This window comes from Mirounga angustirostris, unplaced genomic scaffold, assembly GCF_029215605.1.
Source record: "Mirounga angustirostris isolate CCGP_5_RB_7025 unplaced genomic scaffold, mMirAng1.0.hap1 SCAF_3, whole genome shotgun sequence".
NCBI classification, from domain to species: Eukaryota; Metazoa; Chordata; class Mammalia; order Carnivora; family Phocidae; genus Mirounga; species Mirounga angustirostris.
Window position 1 is genome coordinate 11716176 of NW_026991711.1, and position 6942 is coordinate 11723117.

A 6942-nucleotide genomic window follows, 5' to 3' on the forward strand; every position below is an offset into this window, starting at 1 on the left:
CCTCCAGGATATTTAGACTACCTGCCACCTGCTCCAAGAGGGTTGCGCTGATGACCCAGAGTGTCCTCCCAATCTATTTTACTGCCACAGCAGCCTGATGGTCTCCATCACAGCCCTCAGCACAGTATTTGGGGATTTGTGAACTCACTTTCTTATTGCTGCCTTTTCCTCAGTGGTTCTCAAGGTGGGAGGGAACTGCTGCCCACTGATCAAAGGGGTGGGCTTAAGGGGGCAGGACTAGGGTTGTGTGGGCAATCCCATTCCTAGAAAGGGGGAGAGTGCTCTGGTTTAAAAAACACCATCTTTAGGAATAGACTGTGAGCTCTTTGAAAACAGGGACCTGGTGTATCTTGTCAGTGCTCTGTGCCCCCAGCATCTGGGTGAGTGACTTGTAACCAGTCAGTATTTAATAACTATAAAATGAAAATGTTCCACAAGCCTCATTATAACTCCAAGAACTGCCATATGAGTAGTTATCTTTATTAAAAATGCCCTGGACCTTATGCCTTTTTAGGTAAAGTAGGACCTCCAGTGACTCATTTGCTGATTCAATTTCTTTCAGATTCTGCTTGAAGAAATTGTAGCTATGCCCATTCTCACCAGGACATCTGTGGTTTTGTTGAGCTTCTTCATGAGATTACTAACTCATAGGTTTTAAGAATTGTTTCCTAATTTTTGTATATTTTAAAATAAAGCTTTATTAACTTCCCATATTTCCAGATATAATAGAGAAAGGAATCCAGAGTTCCTCCTTTGAGGCTAGTCAAATCTGGTTTTATTCACAGCCTCCAAAACTAAAATAAAAGTACATGTTTGCCCCCAAGGACATTTTAAAAATATGAAATTTAGCAGAGACTCATTATCCTGTTGAATTAGGCAATCTGGTAGGGTAAAAACCTTGCAGAGATCTGAGAAAGAAGGATAGGAGCCAGAAACATTACCTCTGGAGCAGAATAAGCTCAGGAGTGGCAATGCTGGGCACTAGAATAATAAACCAACGCTGATAATTATTGAAGCTGGGTGGCTGGTACACAGGGTGGGAGTGGGGTTGATTACATGTTTCTTACCTCTGTGTATGTTGGAAAATATTCTTAACAAAAAATTAAAATAAAAATCAATTCAACTAATGCTTAGCATAGAAAGAGCCAACGGCAGATTTACCCAAAGCCAAAGGAGGTTAAGCCTCAGGGCCCTGACTTGACTAGGCCCCTTATAGGTCCCCACCCACCCCGGTGTGTTCACGGGTCATTTTTCTTTGTAAAATGTAGAAAAGTGAGATATTTTCACTACCATTGGTCTAGGTGCTTTCCCCGTGTATTCCAACTTACCCTCCCTCAAGCTTCTTTTGTGTTGGGTGGTGTTGGGGGAGCTGCGGCAGTTTTAAAAAATTTTATTCATTTATTTAAGTAATCTCTGCACCCAAAATGGGGCTTGACCTCATGACCCTGAGGTCAAGAGTCACATGCTCTACTGACTGAGCCAGCCAGGCGCCCCTTTGGCTGCAGCATTTTGAGGATCCAGTGTAGCGGAAGTTGAGCTGGGATATATTTGGCTTAGATTTAGTAGAATGTGTTTATGCAGACATGCAAGGCCAGAGGTCATGTCTCAATAAGAATATGCTCGTAAGGCCCCTGGCCCAGAAGCATGTGGGTGATAGAGGAGAAAGTTTGAAATATATGAAGCCAGAGACCATCTGTGGCCATCAGATATGTAAAAGCACAAAGAGAATGTTTAGTTCTTTTTTTTTTTTTTAAGATTTTATTTATTTATTTGAGACAGAGAGAATGAGAGAGAGAGAGCACATGAGAGGGAGGAGGGTCAGAGGGAGAAGCAGGCTCCCCACCGAGCAGGGAGCCTGATGCGGGACTCGATCCCGGGACTCCAGGATCATGACCTGAGCCGAAGGCAGTCGCTTAACCAACTGAGCCACCCAGGCGCCCGAGAATATTTAGTTCTTATCCGTATCTGGTCAACAGGGAAACTCCTGTCTGGACTAAACTCCAATGGCGTTATAGGGGCTTTCATACTGTTGGCCCCGCTCAGCTGGAAGCACTTCTCCCAGAAATTGCTTCGCCTGTGTATTTCCAGGTTGAGATTGTTCAGAAGAGACATCTGCATGAGCTCTGGAAGGTGGAAGTGAAGCAGCAGGTCAGCGTGGGGTACCAGGCACTGTGACCATAGAGGCACATGCCTATACATCTATGTGTCCTCCTGTTGATACGGGGCTCTCAGTGTTAACGTCCTCCCTTTTGAGGTTGTTTACAGATCTCATTACTTTACATTCATATCCACCTAATTTTTTCAACTCAAACAAATTTAAACATTCATTGAATATTCCTGACCTCAAGAAGCTAACTGAATACAATTCAGAAACATGCTAAACATGGATGAACCTCGAGGACCTCATGCTAAATGAAATAAGCCATACGCACATGCACACACATACACACACAAATATTGTATGAGTCCACTTCTAGGAGTTTCCTAGAGTAATCAAATTCATAGAGACAGAGAATGAGGGTTGCCAGGGGCTGAGAGGAAGTGGGGGTGGGGAATTACTGTTTAATGGGCACAGAATTTCCATTCTACAAGATGAAAAAAATTCTGGAGATGGATAGTGGTGATGGTTGCACAACAATGTGAATATACTTACCACTACTGAACTGTACATTTAAAATGGTTAAAAATGATAAATTTTGTTATGTATATTTTACCCCAATAAAAAAAAATTTATTTTATTTTTTTAGAGAGAGAGAGAGCTCACTCATGGGGAGGTTGGCAGCAGGTGGGGAGGGGAGGGTCAGAGAGAGAATCTTAAGCAGATTCCACACCCAGTGCAGGGCTCGAAGCAGGGCTCAACCTCACAACCCTATAACCTGAGCCAAAATCAGGAGTTGGACACTTAACCAATGGAGCCACCCAGACACCCCAAGAAAAAAAGACTTTAAAAAGAATCTATTTAGGGGCGCCTGGGTGGCTCAGTCAGTTAAGCGTCTGCCTTCGGCTTGGGTCAGGATCTCAGGGTCTTGGGATCAAGCCCCGCATCAGGCTCCCTGCTCAGCCTGCTCAGAGTCTGCCTCTGCTCGTGTGCTCTCTCTCACTCTCTCAAATAAATAAATAAAATCTTAAACAAACAAACAAAAAAGAAGCTATTTAGCCTAGTGAAAGAGGCAGACAGGTGAATGGGAAAAATAGGTGGGTCCTGAGGTCTGCTGGTGATACGGGGAAAAGTATACAGAAACAGAAAGAACAGAAAGAACCCTGGAATTCCCTCTGCTTGAGAGGGGCGGGACAAGCAGGGGACTTTGCAGAGAAGGGGATAACCAGCTGGGACTCGCTAGCGAATCTAAACAGACATGTTAGTGTGAATGCCCCAGTCTCAACCAACGTTGCCCTAAAAAATACAGGTCTCCTGAATAGAAGTGCATTACATTGTTACCACTTGGTCTTACAATTGTCATGAAACTCAAATAACTCTTCCTGTTAATCTAAGAAATATTGGGCTTTTGTATTGGCTCAGCTACGCCTTTGGCAAATAGTCACACCCCAGGAGATACTGGATGAAAATATCTAATCAACCCATGATTTACTGTAACCATTTAAAGCTTAAATAACCGTTTGAAGCAGTAACGATTAGGAAAATGAAGCTACATTATTCTTTTGTTATAAACACCAAAGGCTCTTTATTATAATCCACTTTTCCCTTCCTTTGGTGTCTGGCCGATGTCGGTTATTTTCACCAATGTTGAGTCTCAAAGGCTGAAGGGCAGTGTCACTGTTTTAAGACTTCAGAATGCCGCACTTAGAAAGAGACGTATTAGAAGTTCTGTGGAATGATTTTTCAACAGTGGCATAGATAGAACTACACTCTGAGATCATCCATCCCTCCTGCTGCTTGGATACAAAACCCTCCCAGCCTCCCCTCCTGGCAGGCACTGCCTTTGATAAGGTGATGACTATGTCTGGCTGTCTTGGGGAGAGAGGAGGAGACTCTCAAATTTAGGCCAAATGCAGAATAACTAACGACCACATTGTGGACCTTCTGAGCCGCAGCTTTCTCTTTAGGAACTGAGGAAGTTAAACTAGCTGACCTCTAAAAATTCCCGTCTGGCTCCCAAACTCTGATTGTATAACTGAGATCCTTTACCAGTCTCAGCCGCCAAAAGTGTGCTACAGCGCCCCCTAGTGTCCGCAGGCAGAGGGTTTCCCCCCACGCCCACTGGCCGCTCTCCAGTCCCTTCCCTGATCCACTCTTCCTTTCTTCCGTAGAACTCAGCCGTTTCTAAATTACTAAATCTGATGGTGTCTTTGTTGAATGTAAGCCCCATAAGGGCAGGGATTTTTTTTCCCTGTTTTGTTTACTGATGTATCCTGACACACACCAGATATTTAAAACTCATTTGCTAAACTCAAAGTGTTGAACCTTGAGGCATCCTCTGCCAAAATTATTCTTTACATAATTCCCTGTTACTTTAATTCACTTTGTATGTTATTATCTTGCTCCTCAGTTGCTTTTTTAAATATAATTTTTAAAAATGTTTTAAAGAAGATTTTATTTATTTGACAGAGAGAGAGAGAGCAAGCAGCAGAGGGAAAGGGAGAAGCAGACTCCCCGCTGAGCAGGGAGCCTGATGTGGGACTTGATCCCAGGACCCCGGGATCATGAACTGAGCCAAAGACAGGTGCTTAACTGACTGAGCCACCCAGGTGCCCTGTTTCTTTTTTGTTTGTTTGTTTAAGATTTTATTATTTTTAGGGGCCTGGGTGGCTCAATCGTTAAGCGTCTGCCTTCGGCTCAGGTCATGATCCCAGGGTCCTGGGATCGAGTCCCACGTCAGGCTCCCTGCTTGGCAGGAAGCCTGCTTCTCCCTCTCCCGCTCCCCCTGCCTGTGTTCCTGCTCTCGCTATGTCTCTGTCAAATAAATAAATAAATAAATAAATAAATAAATAAATAAATAAATAAAGATTTTATTATTTTTAAGTAATCTCTACTCCCAATGTGGGGCTCAAACTGACAACCCCGAGGTCAAGAGTCTCATGCTCCACCAACTGAGCCAGCCAGGTTGTTTGTTTTTTTCTTTTTTAAAGATTTATTTATTTGTTTGTTTGTTTATTTATTTTTTTTAGAAAGAAAGAGGGCAAGCACGACTGGGAGAGGCAGAGGGAGAGGGAGAGAGAATCTCAAGCAGACTGTGCTCTGACCTTGGAACCCCACACAGGGTTCGATCTCACGACCCTGAGATCATGACCTGAGCTGAAACCAAGAGTCAGATGCTTAACAATTTTGCCACCCAGGCTGTTTCTTAATTGCCTATATGGTGGGCAGAAAAATGGCCCCTGAAACTTGTCCACAAGCTAATCCCCAGAACCTCTGAATATGTTACTTTGCAGGTGATGACATTAAGGATCCTGCGGTGGGGAGATTATCCTGGATTATCTGGGTGAGCCCAGTGGAATCACTAGTCCTTCAGAGAAGGAGGCAAGGGGGTCAGAGTCCGAACAACAAGATATAACATGAAATCAAGGCTAGAGTGAGGAGTGCCCCAGCCAAGGCATGCAGATGGTTCCAGAAGCTGGAAAAAGCGAGGAAATGGCTCCCCCCTGCAGCCTCCAGAGGAAATGCAGTCTTGCATGCACCTTGATTTTATCCCCACAAGAGCTCCTTCAGACTTCTGACCTCCAGAACTGCAAGATGGTAAAGCTGTGTTGTTTTAAGCCACCAAAGTTATGGTAACTTCTCACAGCAGCAATAAGAAACTATTCACTAGTAAAAGAAACCTTCCCAAGAGCACCTCTACATACAAACTGATTCTCAAAGAGTGCCTTTAAAGTCATTTGTAAATCCAAAGTGACACCGTATTGTTCAAAAGACCAGAGACATTTCATTCAGTTTCAAACAGGGTCAGCAAGTTTATGCTGTGGCCAGAGCCTCCTTCAGCGAGAAAGTTTCTAAAGTCAGCAGCGTTGGTAATTTTTCAAGACAGAATTGGAGCCTTTCCTCTATATGTCATTAAAAAAAAGACTCTTCACCTCTGAACCCATTAAATAGAGACACAGAGCACTTATCACTACCTCATATTATGTTATGCATTGATTTGCTTATTGCTTGCCATTACTGTTATTTTATTTGTTCACAGTACGTTACTTACCATTAGGATGGAAGCCCCATGAGGATGGGAACTGAGTTTACCTTGTCTGCTGCTGTATTTTCAATGCCTAAAATGATACCTAAGGGGCGCCTGGGTGGCTCAGTCGTTAAGCATCTGCCTTCAGCTCAGGTCATGATCCCAGGGTCCTGGGATCGAGCCCCGCATCGGGCTCCCTGCTCCGCGGGAAGCCCGCTTCTCCCTCTCCCACTCCCCCTGCTATGTTCCCTCTCTCGCTGTGTCTCTCTGTCAAATAAATAAATAAAATCTTTAAAAAAAATAAAATAAAATAAAACGATACCTAAGACACAGTAGATGCCAAATAAATATTTGTGGAATCTGCTTGAGGTTCCATCTCTCTCCCTCTGCCCCTCCCCCACTCTCTTTTTCTCTCCCTCATTCTCTTTCTTAAATAAATAAATAAAATCTTTAAAAAAAATAAAATAAAATAAAACGATACCTAAGACACAGTAGATGCCAAATAAATATTTGTGGAATCTGCTTGAGGTTCCATCTCTCTCCCTCTGCCCCTCCCCCACTCTCTTTTTCTCTCCCTCATTCTCTTTCTTAAAAAATAAATAAAATCTTTAAAAAAAAATTTTTTTTTTGAGGGTCACCTGGCTGGTTCAGTTGGTAGAGCATGAGATTCTGGATCTCAGGGTCCTGATTTCAGAGCTTTCTTTCTTTCTTTCTTTTTTAAGATTTACTTATTTATTTATTTGAGAGAGAGAGCGAGTAGGAGGGAGAGGAAGAGAAAATCTGAGGCAGACTCCGTGTTGAGTGCAGAGCCTGACTC